A 17,522-nucleotide genomic window follows, 5' to 3' on the forward strand; every position below is an offset into this window, starting at 1 on the left:
TATTTTTTTTCTTGATTTTGCATTTTTAAAATAACAATTTCAGGCATGTGTTTTTACTGACTGTGTAGTGGCAATCTAGCTACAAAAAAGCCACTTGAGGGAATATGAGGTTATTTCCAACTCATGGTGGTGTGTAAAAATGAGGTCCTCCATGGATATCCTCCTCTTACCTTAGTGTGCCTGATTAACCACCCATGCCCACAGGTGTGCACGTAACCCCTTGCAGCCATAGTGCCTCATCAATGACACACCCACATTCATCCACCCACACAAATCCAAACTGGCTACAACAGACTGCTTACAGTCCATACCGCAGTGATGGGACCTGAGCAAACTCTGCCGGAGACTTCAATGTGTTTGAAAGCTTTGGGGGGAAATAGCACATGTCGTCAGACTTTTTCATATACATAATAATAACCCCGTTCCATTCAGTGCAGAAGATGATGGCACCTTTGCCAGATGCATCAGGCCTGTCATACCTTTTATTTATTTATTCTCCCATATGTGGTTTGTGCAGTTTTGAAGGCATGAACACAATGTTGAGGTCAGGATGTCAGAGATCCAGTTCAAGCAGTGCAGAGGGAATATAGCTGGCCTATAGCTGGCCTCTGTGTGGCAGCTGCCACCTAAACCAGCCTGTGCTTTCAACCAGCCACGTTATTTATAGGCCACAGTGTAGGGTTAGTTGACAGCTGAAAGCAGCTTCCATGAATAACCTCCCAAACTAATTTTCTATTTGGTCCATTCTGTTGTTTCATGTTCAGCTTTTACGGTTGCCCGACACCTATGAGGTTGTTTATTGAGATGATGCGCAGGTATCTGCAATCTAGAGCCATGCCTATTGCTATACAACTGTCCAGCAAGTTTGAGGAGATTTAGAAATGCTGCCAAATATAGCAAAATGGGTGCATTTTGGGGCTGCACAGTGGCGCAGCACGAAGTGCGCGTGCCTCACCTCGATTCCCAGGTCGGGCCTTTCTGTGTGAAGTTTGCATGTTCTTCCCGTGCATGCGTGGGTTCTCTCCGGGCACTCCGGCTTCCTCCCACAGACCAAAAACATGCTCATTAGGTTGAGTGGTGACTCTAAATTGCCCCTAGGTGTGAGTGTGAGTGTGAATGGTGTGTGTATGTGCCCTGCGATCGGCTGGCGACCGGTCCAGGGTGTACCCCGCCTCTCGCCCGTTGACAGCCGAGATAGGCTCCGGCCCCCCCTGCGACCCCGAAAGGGATAAGCGGCATAGAAAATGGATGGATGGGTGCATTTTGGCTAATTACATGAATTGCGGTCAGTGAATAAGGAGCTTTGCAGATTTGAAGTGGCTACATAAGAAATGTCTGAGGATGTGTATGTAACTGTATGTGGCTGCCTAGAAGGTGGGTCCTGGTCAAGCTGCCTCCAAGTCACAATCCTGGGTCAACAGTTGCCCATAAACACCAGTCACGCCTTTATTTTAATGTGCTTAGAGATTCCTGCTGCAGGATTCACTGTTTATTCAGGTAATCTTCAAATTATGTGCTTCTTTGGTTCAGTTTGTATTGTTTTTTTGTTGTTGCTGTCAATGTACCTGAAAGATAGAATCAGATGTATTCACTGTTGCCATGGAACAGAATTTATATATACAGACAAACTGGGGTAAAGTATGATTCAGGCACCCAAAATCAGTTTTGCTCCTATTGCCTTAAATTAAAATTAACTGTTTTTGGACTGTCGCAAATTTTAAGAACTACATTCAAAAATGAAATGAACAGGCCACTGTAATTTAAATTACTTCGGGCACGCCCACAGTGTATACACAACGTATGGGAAAATGATGGAGATAAAGTCATCAGGATGAAATATCATAATCACAGTTTATGAAATACAACATTGAAAGCAAAGCAGCTTTGAAGTGTAAACACCATGCACAGACAACAGTTGGTGAATTGCTACAGTGCCTATTTTTGGACCAATCCAAATGTGCAAGCCCCTTTAGTTTTGGAACCAACTTGGACCGACCCATTTGTTGAGTTCAGGTGGTGGCCTGCACCACAAATCCAAGCGATTCCAGTAAGTGTGATTATTCTGGGAAAGCAAGGGGATGGTGACTATGTTGGAGTGGCCTAGAGCTCCATCCCATCTAATCCTCTTTTAATTAGGGTGAGAGAAAATGTGGGACCCCTCCTGGATTAGTCACAGCACATTGACAAAGCACCAGGCTGGGGCCAGCGTACAGAGCTGGTGGCCAGTGTGGCCAGTTAGGTACAGCGAAGACCCTCTCAAGCGTGAAAAAATGCTCTCTCATCTCCCTGGGGCTACCTGGAGTTTGGCCCTCCTGCCTCTCTAAACCAAAGTGTATTTGGTCTCTGGTGAACTGGGAGGATAAGTTACAGCATATGATTCGCTCATTTCCAATCCTTCCCCCATTTTCCACTCTCACTTGATAGGCTACTGTATCTGTGGTCACACTTGCTCCCCATTATCCACCCTTTTTGCTAATCCTAGAGGGTACTTTGCCCTCCTCGTTATCTCTCCCAACCACTAACTATCTCTCTTCATGCTCTATCTGTCCATTTCTCCATCCCTCCTTCCATTCTTGGCCAATAATGGAGGCTCAGCAGCCTCGCGCTGATGGGGACTGAGCTGAACAAAAGAATCAATTAAGAGCCAAACAGTCTGTCTTGCTCACTCAGATCTTTGAAAATGGACAGATAGGGCTTTACACAAGGCAGTTCAATGTATCACGGTACAAAGTAATGCAATCAATACTAGATTACAAGTCATTACAGTGCTTCAGGTCGACATGCAGAATAATCTGGGTTCAATAATAATACAAATAAATGAATCCATGTTCTATGCAATGTAATTTGTTTGTGTTACTGTAATAGGTTTGTTAGAGAAAAATGTGAAATCTGACGTTGATGTAAGCTTTAGCACACAGTTACCTGAGCAATGTTACAACAAATTGAAAATTAAATTGAACAGGGGCATGAACACCATTCCAAAATTTGCTGAAAAGAGATTTTGTGTGTGATGCGCTGAAAATATGATCTGTCGGATGAATTGTGCGAAAATGCCAGAATAAAGCAGTGACAGGCACATTTAAAGTTTGGCAAAATACACCCAGAGGAATGTCGACTAACAGATGGAAGGCTGCACCTGAGCCAATCAGGCTTCACGGGAAACATTAGGCATCTGTGACACATATGCGCTGAAAGCATCAAGGCTTCATTGTGGTAGGGAGGCTGGATGTCTGTTGAGGGTGCATTTAACTGAGTGATGACGAGGTTTGTGAGCGTGTGATGTTTGTTGCGACTGATTCACACACGGTCAGATGGACTGACTGACAAACACTGCACTGTTTCACCCATATCAGCTGTCTTGGTGTGCTGTATGTCTCACTGACATGAGCCCACAGCTGAACTTCAAAACTTTCTTTCCTCAGATTTTCAAGGAGAAAAATTTGTGAGTTATAGTGTTCTATGAGAGAAAGTTTCCCATGGTTCAATGAAGTAATTTAGTTTTTTAAGAATATTTAATTGCACAACAATCTATGATCTTGAGATGCTTGATTACTGGAGAAGATACTTGTGACCAAGAAGTTGTGCAATAACTTACATAATTTATACAGCATAAAACGGTTTTCAGTGTGTAAAACAGCAGACAGTCTCTGATGACTGTTCATGTCTGTTAATTCTTAAGTTTCTCAAATTTTAGTCAGGAATCTGACACTGAGCTATCTCACTCAAAAGCTGTTCAATAAGTTGAACTTGTGATGAGGGCACACTCTTGGATGAAATGCATATTGGCAGCTTTTCTTCAAACAATGCTGCTGTAGATTTAATGTCTCTATGATTTGGCCACACGTATCTAAAACAGACTTTTTAATCTCTGTTCCTGTTTAAACGAAGTTATATAAGAACTACGACAAAGAGGTGAAAGATAGGAACTATTTCTATCAGGTATGTTTACAACATTATCATCTGCATACATCTGGAAACCTGCTTCATGGCATTGTTCTGGTTAATCATTTATATGTAATCTGAAGAGAAGTGGAGCAAGGACAGAACTGTGGGGAACGCCTGTTCTAGTCTGTAAAGATAACACATTTTCAATTTGGAGAGTTTATGAAATGAATATTATGGTTTAAAGTGTCAAACATCAGTTTTTAATTTAAAAAAACTGCCCCCACCACATCACTGTTGTCAGTTAAGAATTTAAAGAAACACTTTAGCATGTGAGGAAATATACTTATTTGCTTCCTTCCCAATATCGATACCGTTCTAGCAACAACCAGCAGGGAGTTAGCTTAGCTTAGCATAAAGACTGAGGCAGTGTTAAACAGCTTGCCTGGTACTGTCTTAAGGTGAGAAAAATCCACCAATGAGCCACTTACCTCTTGGAATCTCTGCTGGTTGCAACCTCACAATGACAACAGGAAGTCACTGGCCTAACCATTAAATAGTTTCAGTCCTCCAGTGTTCATGCTAAGCTAAGCTAATCACCTGCTGCCTGTAGCTTCATGTTTCACATACAGACATGAGAGAGGTGCTGAACAGTGACGTTAGATTCACAAATGAATCCTTCTTTTGAACAACTCTTAAAGAGGAAGGAGTTAACTTGATTCACTAGTAGAAGTGAATCCAAAAACCTGTTTCTGTACGGAGCATGTGCAGGTGTGCATAACAGCCACGTTAACTCACTTGTTCGTCACACACCGCCTGAGCCAAAGAGCGAGTGAGAGCTGCTGCTCAGAGACATAACATACATGGTGTACATAAATGATTGGAAAGGAAGCGTAACGGATGACTTTACTGTGCCACCTGTAATGTTAATTCCCTAAAATCTTCTTGTAATACAAAATAGATTAATGAATAGACAACACCACAACTGCAACTTAAAGACTGTTAGTGATGGTGAAAATGTGAGACGTGAGGGATGTGACTAAAAACAGCCTGTATTCACCAGAAAAAGTTGTGTAGGTCGACTGTGCATGCAGCTTATTATGACCCATATTTCCCTTGTTATGATGCTATGACCTCTAGTGGGCGTAGTGACTATGAGGGTATGGCAGGAAGTCAAGTGATGTAGTATAAAAACACAAACAGAAGACCTTCACCCTGGAGACTGCTGTTTGTATTCCATGTGACACAAAAAGTCAATGATGACTTCCATTCCACTGGCAACTGACCCATTCAGTCGCTTAGGAATGAGGACGCATTGATTAAGATAACACCAATGGCCATGAAATACAGGCTATGCATGTAGAGGCATATCTTTCTTTCATTCTCTCTCTGTCCCTTCTCACATTTTAATGGTCCATCGGCTCAGCTGAGAAGAAACATGAAATAGAACCGGCTATAAAATATTTCTTTAAAGTCACTATTTGCACAATTTCTAACCTACCGCCCTTCAGTGCTAGGATGGAAAAAGACAACATGTCAAACACTAATCCTGCGCATTAGTGCATCTCAGGGCTATATTGATCCACTCGCTCAGGTCAAGACAGGTTTGGACATGCCTGGTAAGCTCATTATGTGAACTGTAGGCCTGCAGCTCATACACCTCACGAGTTACCTCTCAAGTTCTATTCAGGAGTCTTTTATTTCAGTACACGCGGACACCACTCAGTGGATTTCCCTGGACTACATTAACATCAGACAGGATCGTTAATGCTGAAATGGTGTCAGAAATGGACAAACTTCAGTGAGCTCTTCCTGCCTCTCAGCCTGTAACACTGGGTGGCAGTGTGTCCCTCTAAACAAAATCATTTTCACCCTCAGTCTCCAGCAGAGGAGCTCAGTCTGTGAGAAGTGAGTCTCTGAGGGGACTGTAGAGGATACCTCAACTTGGTTTGACCCATCTGAAGATTAGTACAACTGAAATAGACACAATGAATCACTGGCTATTATTTTTATTCACGTCTATGCACTCAGATAAGAACTACGCATCAGAATTAACTTGCTGGTTTTTGTAGAATTCCCAATGATGCTCTGTACTAAAATAGGTGCAAAAAAAAGTGCCTATGCACTTTCAAATAAATGCCTGAGGCTGAAGTGATTACAACAAAAATGAGCAAACATTAAAAGTCATTCTACGTAAAGTTTAGCTTGTTTAACAAAAAAAAGACAAGGCCCATTTTATAGATATAAGTCTATAAGTCAATAAATTATTTGCTAATAACTGTGAAATGTAAGCAATATATATATATATATATATATATCTTTTATATCTCTTTTATATATCTATATCTTTCTATATCTTTATGAAAGACTTCATGTGCCACACTTTCTACATTCTTAATATTCATCCAGTTTTCTAATATGAATAATGTAAAAGACAAAGAGCTGTTTGACATTTCATCAATCAAATCATTTTTTAATCTCTGACCCTTATTTGGCTTTAGCAGCAGGCAAAGGCGTCAACATTAAATTTTGAATAGATCTCACATAGGCCTACACTAATTCACAATGTGGCCTAATCCCTCAAAGAGCTGTTGTTCTGTTCCCACTATCTTCCATATAAACAGTGTATTCACTCCCAACAGGCTGACAGTCACAGAAGAAACCTGAGGGATTTATCAGCTCTGCATGAAGGAGCAAGTAGGGTCAATTATAATATCACACCATATATTTTTTCCTTTCTTCTTTTGCCGCGCGCTCGGTTCCACAGAAAACAAATGAAAGATGAAAAAAAAATCAATTTCCATTATTATATATAATACCAGATTATCCCGAAAAGTCTGCAGCAACTGCAAATAAGCCTGCAACATGGTTTTACTCCAAAAGTTGACAGTGAAGATTGAGGTCACAGGGGTCACAGCGCAGATAAGCTGAGAACTTGTAAATCCTGTCAATCTGTTTTCAAATTACTGCAGTAACAGCATGCGAGGTGTTGTTTCCGTGTATTATGGTAATGTAATAGCTGAGGCAGGCCTTGGTCTGCAGCTCCTGTTTGTTCGCAGGTACTGCGCTCGCTGCGTTTGGCATTCTGCTCCACTTCTCCCACTGAAATGAGTTCTCTCTCTCCCTCTAAACTTACAGAGGATGCGGCGCCCACACAGCTGTTCTCCCCTGAGCTGGCGTACATAAAACATAAAAGGCGAGCCTATATGAAAAATGCACAGAGCGCTGGAATATAATGTGCTTGATACCCTGCTGCTGTCGGGCAGGCGAGAGATAAAGAGAGAGGCCTGGCCTGGATAGATTCCTTTTCTGCAGAATTCGTTTGACTGCAGGCTTGGCTGGCTGCCTGAGCAAACATTTACTCACCGCGCTCAATCCGTGGATCACATTACAAAGATTGATTGTTCACTTGCCTCTCACCCTGCACCGTTTCATTGGCCAATATGAAATCAAATGAGATTCTCGACAGAGGAGAATCTGAGGGCTAGGCTTGTTATGCACAGAAGAAGTGACTGCGCTTCTGTGCGGCGTGAACGAGCCAAGACGTGCGCGTCTTTCGAGCAAAATTCCTCCCTTTGTTCTTGTGTATTCGATATGAACTGAAATGCTGCGAGCCAGGCGCCGGGAACAAATCAAAATGGTTGTTACAGTTGAAAGGTTGGCACGCTGCGCCCCTGTTCCTCTCCCTCATATCGCCATGTAAATCAGCCGAGCTGCCGTGTGAACTCGCGAGGCAATTAATTCGTGACACACAGGTGCCTTGATACCCACCGCTGCGTAATTGCAAAGTTCACAAAAAGCGAAATTAAACAAGGCAAACACTGGGTTGCGTGCGCTCTCTTTGGAGAATTTGTAGTCCAATTAAAGCTCAGCAGGTTTGAATTGCGGTGGCGCACACGCTGCATCCCGCGGCCGTGCCAAACCTTGGCTCATAATCATCATTTCAGCTCGAGCAATTGGCAAATATTTACTCAGTTGTTTTTAGGGCCTCTGGGTACTGTATCAAGAAGCCTAACTAAGAAAACAATTGTTCAGGAGGCTGAGCGAGGAGAGAAAACTCATAACGAAACTATCTGAAAATGCCTCTGGTCCCTCGGTGCGCCACCGAGAACAAGATCGAAACAGACATTTCTCTCAGTTCAAGGTGACCCTCAGCTTTTACCCCAGTCTTTTCCGACCAACTACACCAGCCACAGAGAATCACATCCATAACGTGCAACTCTCCGCAGCAGGCACACGCGCTCCCCCTCCTGTTTTTAATCAACGGAAAGGAGTGAACGCGGGGGGAAAGTGCGCGCAGACGAGGCCGGAGATGTTGGTGTGTCAAAACTGCTCAAGTGGAAGTAAAGAGCCCAGATCAGGTGCTTTGACCCCCGGGGACGCAGGGGTCAGCGCACAGGACGCCGGGCCTTCTCCTCACCTAACCTGCTTTCAAAATAACCAAACTGCTCCCGGAGACCCCGAGCAGCAACAGATTAGCCCCCCTCTGCCGCGTCTTGTCCTCTCCTGCCAAACACGCTTGCGCTAGCTTTCCCATTTCCCCTCGGTGTCTTCCTCCCCATCATCATCTCTCTCTCTCTCTCTCTCTCGCCCCCTCACATCGTTAGCATTTAGATAGTTGAGAGCAGAGGAGCTTGGGTAATAGGCTTTTCCCCTTGCCTCCATCCCTCTGCCCCGTCTTGCTCAAATCAGCTGAAGTAAGAGGGATTAAATCAAAAGAACAACAGTGATGATGAGAGCGGCTGCGAGGGGGAGAAGGGAGAATCAGTGGGGGGTGGGGGCGGCGGCGCGTAACGCTTGATCGGCTGTGAGCTCATTAACCCGGGCCTTGGCAGAATTGATGTTAGAGGTGATTGGAGATTATCACATTTAGGAGATACTTCATCCCTTATCTCTCACAGCTCTCCCCCCTCCTCCTCCTCCTCCTCCTCCTCCTCCTCCTCGCCTTCACTCCTTCTGTCCTCCATCCTCTCTCTCTTCATTTCATCCAGGTCAGCTGGCCCCGGTTCGATTCCCAGGGTGCAGGGAGGAGGTGGCTCGCGGATGCCATCAACACCAGCTCCTGTGTCTGCTTGATCTCCTAATTCTGCTTCATTTAAACTTCATCAACTGTTCCACTGGACCGGAAGCGGAGAAGAATGAAAACAGCTTATGTGGAAACAGCTTTTTCTCCCTCGCTCCTCTTTTGTTGTTCGATCTGATATGATATTCCCCAAAGATGCTGCAGCAACCCCAACCAACGCCCACACACACACACACACACACACACACACACACACACACACACACACACACACACAGCAGCTCCCCTCCTGACGCACACACTCCATGCATACACACCCTCACTGCAAAGAATGTCCAGGCTCCTTGGGTCATTTTTGGCAATAAAGTCCTAAAAGTTGTGTTTTGTGTCTAGAATTTTCTAGAAGTGTGTCAGTCTCTTGAAACAAGACATGATAAGACATGTGACACTGCTTTTAGTGGTGAAATTCTTAAGTGATTATTCAATTGTCATGACATAATTGGACATTTTTCACCTCAAGATCGCCAGGCAGAGTCCAGGATCCAGAGTTTTGACCCCTACGGAGGATTAAAAGTCATGATATCTTAATTTAACTGATATCTTAACTGAGGGTTTACTGCTGTTTTCTAATATCTGTGTAAACTGAACGTTTTCTGGTTTTGGGCTGTTGGTTGGAGAAGACATCTGAAGAAGTCACCTTGGGGTCGAGGACGAGCGCTGATCTCTATTTCTTTTCCATTTATACATAAAAATGATTAATGAATTAGTCAGATTAATCAGAAAAGAATTGAGATATTAATTCCATAATGGAAATAGTCATTAGTTGTGGTGTGAGTAGATTTTTACTTGGAAAATAATGAATTAACTGACAGAACCAGCAGCTGTTTTCATTTTAAAGGATAATTCCGGTTTATTACAACTTGGGTCTAATTTATTTATTTTTGACAGCTATGATAACACTGCTGAGGGCAGTCTGACAAGGGCAAGAAACCTGAGAGGTCAGCTGTATAAAAAACAAAAAAAAAAACATTTTGGGCTGATTATCTAAAACATCTTACTTGGACGTAAAACTGAAAGCCAGCACACCTGGAGTGTTGATAATAATCCTGATAATAATCCCTTACTGCGCAGGAAAACTGTACACAATTATGGCAACTAAGGCAGGTAAAGTGTGAACCAGGATATTGCTCAGTTAACAGACATTTTGAGAAAAAGTTAGCCTCGTTAGCCTTTATTTTGTCTCCCATATAAATGTGACTAACCTAGAAGTTTGTTTGCAACCCACCTGACTTTGTTTCTTGACCTGTCTCACTTCTTTTTAGCTGTGTCCCTGCATTCCAAGATTTTAGCAATTAGCTGTGTGAGCTAATTGCCCATTTGTGGGCAAAAAGTACTTGGTAAAATGGATTTTTTCTGCAGTGTGCCACTGCTACAACCCCACAGACTCAGACACGCACACAGATTGGGAAAAGTCACTAATCCTGCATGCCCTGAACGCCGTGCACACCCCTCCCTCCTCCCATCACACTGGGAAATTTAGCATGCCCCCTCGGCTGAGGCAGAAAATGAGATTACTGTATTTAAATGACTATGGTAATGGCGAGCATGCTGCCGGGCCCCTGTAGGATAAGGGATTTCTCCTGTGCTCATTGTTAGCAGTTTTGCAAAGTGCCATCGTCCTGCTCCGCCTCACAATGGGGATGTCATTTAAAAGACATTCCTCTTTCTTTCTCCCCCCCCCCCTCGCTTCTTTTTATGCCCCTCTGTTCCCCCGTCAGCCCCGTGTACCAGTCCCCAGGAGGCCGGTCTCTGAGTGCATGTGTATGCGTCAACCTTCCCGACCCACCGGTCCAGACATAAGGTGAATATTCTTCATTCAAAGGCGCAGCAGAGTGATTGGACACGGTCAGTCTGTTTGGGAAGACATAATCCAATCTATGTTTGTAATGAAGTGTACTCTCTGAGGACAAACACCATGTGTTCCTTGTAGAACGCAGAGGCCAGGTGGCCAGTGGGTCAAATGTATGGCTGTACCTGCACGTTTTGCAAGGCCAGGATTTCCTCTGCTGTCCTACGTGTCCACCTTTGGAAGGTGAGGTTTGGTGTAAACATGCAGTCAAGTCATGATTCAGTATGATGAATGCTACAGGGCTGTCAGCTCAATACACCCCCAAGATTTTGGGCGTAAAACAAACTATGACTCTATATAATGCATGATTTGTGTTGTCCCAAAGTGTTTCATTCCCAGTTGACATCATTGCTGTCTTCTGATTGGATAATTTACCCAGCATGTGTGCCTAATGAAGCCCGAAATGCTGCAGATGAGGATGCTTTAACTTGTTGTTAATAGAGTGTCTTGGAGTGTTAGACTGTTGTTCGTACTGGTGATGGCCATTTCTTCACAATTTTACGCCATTCTAACTTTTCTAAATTGTATCTTTAGAGGATTCAGTGCAGTTCAAATAACAGAAACCTTTTAAAAAATGAAACAGTAACTGTAGATCAGTATCTACATAACATGAAACTGAAAATTTAAACATCTTCATACAAACTAATTCAGATTTATGGAAAATGACAAGAGCATAATAGATGGCAATTAAGTCCGCCATGCATTTAATGTATGCAAACTAGACTAGTACTTTTGGGAGTAAGAGTTAGTTCATTTTCATCCACATCCATCAAATCTTTCAGGCGCACAGCCTAGATTTTATGCATATGGTCACATTTCTGCGCTGCAATATATTGTTAATTAACACATTTATAATTGGCTATGAAATACATCCTTCAACAAAGGAACAAAACATCCCAAAAATTCTGTCACCCAACAGTAAAACGAGACACCCACAGTAGCTACCACGAGTGGATGAAAGGATTAGTGGAGGATGAACATATGAACAGATCTGATAGGTGTCTTTCTCGGGCTGCTACCCAGTGAGCTTGTGTGAGGATCAGTGGTCACACACCTCGACTGTGCAGTTTTACATCAAACAGCTGACAACCGTGAATTTGTCCAAATCTCTTGACTCACCGGAGTCGTAGCTGCTACTGTGGACACTGAGGTCGTGTCCTTGGTATTATTAGGGAAATTTAGTGTTTCAGCGATCTTGCGCAGTTAGTTTATAGGCTGATTCCAGTATTTTTAGACTTAACATGCTTCATTTTAATTATCCTAGGCAAACAAAAAATGAATAAAGAACAAGAGCTGAGTATCGTGGGTAATAGACAGAACAGTCAAGTTTCCATCCACTCGTGTTAGGTGAATATTAGGAGATGGACACACTGAGGTGTTGAGCAGCTGGTGGCACTAATTCTCCAGTCAGGTTCCAGTAAACCACTGCAGAAAAAGGCGGCGCAACAACATGATGTAATTAAAAGAGCACCTGTCAAACCTCAAACAGTGGAGTGTAATACATGATGGATATATATGACATTTCTGTCTGCTTCATCTGTTCATTTGGGGAAGATTACTGTCTCCTCATTGGTCCGTTCATGCCTGATGTCTCGTCTGTCGACATTACTCGTCACTACTCATCACACGCTTCACATACGTCACGATTTGTTCAGTGATATGCCAGCTTTTCCACCTCAGTCAAGCGTAAAAACTCTTTTGCGATATTTCCACTTTTTCTCTAATTTCTTGCAGTTTTTTTAATGCACAAATTGAAAATGAGCATAAAAACAGGTGGCTGGAAACGCACTTAATGTTTTGACTCTTTTTCCATCTGATAAAATATATCAAACTGCTCAAGCACTGTTAGTGAAATTAATAGCCTTCGTGTAATATAATCTAAAGTTAGAAAAGTTTCCAGATTGTTTCTGTTGATTGTCCAACAAGTCCTCCAAATGAGGTGAGAATATTTGGAACTGTCCTCCAAAATGACAGCGTCTTCTGATCTGAGGCCCCTATAGACAGGACATTATTTGTCAATGTCTCTTGAAACTGTTGCCTGATCTGACCCGATTATGTGTTAGGATTAGACATAAAGATGACTTGGTAAGGATTAGGAAAAGGTGATTTGAAGACAGTAACAGTGGTCTACAGCAGTCAGCGGCTGACATTTTGTTGACCCATCCGTTCATCCTGACCTCTTCTCTCTGTGGGCTTTTGTGGCTCGATAACAGCGTCCCACTATTTCCTCCTTTTCTCCTGACATACATGAGAAATTGGGAAGATATACTCATGACTTCATTCAAGGCCCTGTTTCATTTCAGCCATCACTGAGCGCAGGCCGCTGATTCAAGCTAATTGAGGAAATTATCCCTGTGCTAATGTTGAAATTGAGTCCATGTAGAGTACGAGGGAAGAGCTTTAACAAGGGAGGAGGCTATTCATAAAGGAAATAGATGAGACTACCAGAGACACAGAGGAGGACACTGGAGAGAGGGCTGCACAGAGACGGAGTAAAGGAAGAAAGAGGAATGTGCTCGGAGGGACGGCAGGCCGCCGACTGCGAGCTGTAATGTTGCTGTTGCTTTTCCTGTGCATCACAGAGTACTTCATCATAGGTGGGTTTTTCTCCAGGTCCCCTCCCCTCCCATCCGGCCCCCCTACCACCATCCCCATCCCCTGTCCCTCTCTGCCTCCCGGGCCCCCCGCCGCAAGCCTGATCTATTGGTTTTCAGCAGCGCGCAGAGCGATAAATCATGGGAATGGGGGCCGGCAATGATTAGGTTGCAGGGTGCAGAGAGAGAGAGAGAGAGAGAGAAGAGAAAAGAGGGGACGGATGGATTGGAGGAGGAAGTAGAAGAGGAGGCGGAGGAGATGGGGTGAAGGTGGGCCCAGCAGCGTTGTGCACAGCAGACAGGTTACGGATGGCGTTTGTTTCTCCCAGGCCTGCTCTGTGCAGGGGGCAGATTCTCCTGGGTGTTACATAAAGGAGCTATGGGTCTGCCGGGGCCCGACGCAGCCTCGAGGACACATAAACTGAGCTGGAATTACCCAGGCGCCGAGATATATACGGGCACGGCAGCATTGCTTATTCTGGCCAAGCCCATTATAGCAGGCCTGCTCCTGAGACGAAGAGGAGGAGGAGGAGGAGGAGGAGGAGGGAGAGGCAGAGTGGGAGCGAGATGAGCCCATGGGAGCAGAAAATGTAGATTAATACTGTTGCATATTTTACCACAATTAAAACTTCATTTGTCTAAATGTGTGGACTTTAGCCTCATTTAAGCCTTGGTGGCTTTAACAGGAGGAAAATGAAGAGATTGACCAGAAAGCATTTACAGCTCACCACCAATAAACACTGCTGGTTTTGTTCAGTGACATTTTAAAAATGGATGGTTACACCTTATTTTGCCCAACACCTAGAAATTGAGCTCCCTGTCAATTATTGATACCCCCAGCACATCTGATTATATAAATACTGGGAGGAATGTTGATGAGATTTGTCTGGAACTTGAGCAAAACTTGAGTTTATTGGCTCATTGACAGAGATCTGCTAGTCAAGCACCCTTTAGCCTGTCACCTTTTCTCAGGTAACAAATCCCCCACAATGCACCCAGCCGCCATGTCTGGGGCTGAGGAGTGGGAAAACACAAACACGAGCAGGGATGATAATGAACAAGCTCGCGTGTGTGACTGAGAGCGGGATGTGCCACAACAAGCCCCCCTCACATTGTACAACTCGGTTTTACCGCTCGCCCATTTAATGGCTGTTCTCTGTTACTGTATGTTTCATCAGCGGCGCAGGGTGGCAGGTGGGAGGGATCCTGCCTTTGGAGGAGCGGAGAGGGGCTTTGTTTGCTTTAGTTTACACGCTCGCTCGTTGTTTGTTGCATGTTGGCGCGCCAGCTCTCTGCCGTCAGCCTCGCTATCATCGAGTCTGACAGCTCCGCGGCCATGTTTTGAAGGGAGATGAGGAATTAAAAGATAGAGATGGGTGGGAGAAAGGAAGAAAGGATCCAGGTGCCGTGCTTTAACCTCACCTGCCAAGATCTTACAAACTGATTCTCTTTTTAGGATCTCTGGTTCGAGGTTCAGGGTGAAGCTACAGAAGGCACCTTTAGAGCTAATGTGGGTGATTCTCTTCTTTTTCTTGGGTACAGGACGTGAGGAGGAAGGGGGGGGGCCTGGGATTACAGAGATGATCCTGCCATTCATCCTAGCTCTAAACAGAGCCCCGTCTTCCCTCCCCAAACCCTGCTAATTCCCTTTTGATGAGGCGTGCTAAATAAATCCTATTTCCACGCCTTTATTCCCCACCGACTCCTGGAGCGTAGATCAGGGACGCAGATTTTAGGGGCTTCTGCTGCCGTTTGGGACCCACAATGGAGCCCGTCTGCATGGCGGCCCACTCTGTCCAGTCGGCCTCATTATGCTTTCACCCCAACACATGCCCAGTGGCCCACAAACACACACACAAACACCAGCAGACTGACACATTTACACATGTACTCTCACACAAACACGCCATGATGGCTTTGTGCAATTGCTGGGACAAATGCCGGACATCATGTCATGTTCTTCAAATTTGTGGTCGGAGTGTAAGAGGATACTCCAGGTGACTGTGTGTGTGTGTTTGTGTGTGTACTGTACATCTCCCTCCTGTCCTGTCGGCCCTTCCACTCTCACATGCTGAGCCCCTGCGCTCGGCTATGACGCTAACAAGCTCCTCCGTCTCTCCTGCTCTGTCTACACCGGGGCCCTGTTATTAATGGGTACCAGCTGGGAGTGGTGAAGGTACATGCACAGCCAGACAAAGCCCCATATATAATCATAAAGTCATAACAAACGACCTGATGTAAATGAGGATGGGGGTGTTTTGAGTCAGGCTGGGTTTGGAGAGAATAGGGCCACGGATGCTGGGGTGCACTAAATGGAGAATTGAGGTGTCACCTGACATCAAAATGGCCAGTGCCCTCTTGACTGGCTGGCAAAGACCGGCCCACCGGACCTCTGACCTCCCCCCAGGACATCGCAGACTGGGGTCAAGCCTTGAGAGACAGCGCTGAGTGCCTCTCCGACGTCTCAGTTCTCCGCTGATGGGGCAGTTAGCCTGAGAAGAATGCTGCCGCCGTACGCGTCCGGGCAAACAAAAGACAGCTTTCCAGACTCTCTGCGCTGATAGCTTGGCCTCTCTGACATATGGCACCACTGCAACATGCGCCTCAGGACCTGGCTGGCTTGCACAGCCTCTGAGAAATTTTTATTTTTGAGATGAAACGATGATTATGATGTTACGTTACAAGCGGTGAGAATCCTGGCCTGCTCATCTGCAGTGTGTCTGTATTGGCGAGGCTTACCCAGACACATGCTTCCAATTAGCTGGGCTTCTTCATGTAAATGCTTCATAAATTATCCCCCCCTGCGCTGGGATTAGGTGCTCATAAAGAGAGTCAGCATCTCAATAAACAGCAAAGGTTGTGTACGGAGAGCAAATTAGAGGGACAGGGTAGAGGAAGATGTGGAAAGAGGGGGGGCGGGTTGTGCTGTGAGCTAGCTGTTAGGGTGGGGGTGAAAAGTCCAAGCTGTTTTTGTAAAGAGATTGTGCTCCATCAGGGCAATTTGAAAGGTGTCATGTTACAGAAAAGTATCTGCTGACATGCAGACTCTTCATGTTGTTGAAAATTTCTGGCAGTTTTTTGGGCAGCGGGGTGACCTGCTGGTCAAACATACTGACTTTGAAAAAGGAATAATATTCCAACTTTAACAATATTTTTATTTAATGTTTTATCTTTAATTAATAATAATGTTTAGAATTTAATGAGACTCAAAGCGCTCAGGCAAAAGCTACTAAATGGTGTTTGTGGAGAGATTGTTTTGTCAATATTCCAATAGTATAATGATAATCATCAATATTTGAAAATAACCCATTAAACCCTAATTAATGACAATCTAAAAATAATTGAATGATAATGAAGATGTATATTATTAATATTACTTCATATACCATAGCAATATATAATGTATAAAAGGAACATATATTGGAGGTGTGTGTGTGTGTGTGTGTGTGTGTGTGTGTGTGTGTGTGTGTGTGTGTGTATATATATATGATGTAATTTAAAATCCAGCTCCATTTGGTGAAACAGACCATAACATACAGCTTAAAGCTCAGATAAACTACTAAGTGGACCTCTGAACTTCTTATTTTGTTATTTGTACACATTGTTCCCATAGGTCAAACATTATTGCATTATGTATATCTAAATTGTTCATATTAAAAAAAATAAATTGCATACTTGTAAATAAATAAGTTAATTCTTTATAGTATTGTTCAACTATAGTAAATGTATGTGATAATGAATGCACTCTGTTAAAACAGGTTAGAAAGTTAAAAAGAAATATCTTGTTTCTAAAGTTTTAAACATACAACCTCGATACTGCCTTGATTATCGAGTTGATCCTTTGTTTAGTCTATAAAATGTCAGGAATCACTGATCAATATTTCACAGGCCAAACTGACATCTTCAAACTGACCGACGGTCTAAAACCAGTCTAAAAATAAAAAAAGATATTCAACAATGATATAAAATGGTGAAAATCCTCACATTTATGGCATTTTTCCTTGATGAAACTGTTGCTATACCTGTGTGATGACCCATTTCAGCCCTGGTCACACATAAATATGACGTCTGTCATTTCCAAGCTGGCAAACAAAGCGCCTAACTGCCCACTTCT

The 17,522-nt window shown here is 43.9% G+C and overlaps 1 protein-coding gene across 1 annotated transcript in view; it reads left to right on the plus strand.

The window, feature by feature from the left end:
• barhl1b (BarH-like homeobox 1b) overlaps positions 1–17,522 on the plus strand; it is a 336,897-nt gene that overhangs the window by 296,761 nt on the left and 22,614 nt on the right. The gene's annotated exons all lie outside the window — the stretch shown is intronic.

This window comes from Chaetodon trifascialis, chromosome 20 (genome assembly GCF_039877785.1).
Source record: "Chaetodon trifascialis isolate fChaTrf1 chromosome 20, fChaTrf1.hap1, whole genome shotgun sequence".
NCBI lineage: Eukaryota > Metazoa > Chordata > Actinopteri > Chaetodontiformes > Chaetodontidae > Chaetodon > Chaetodon trifascialis.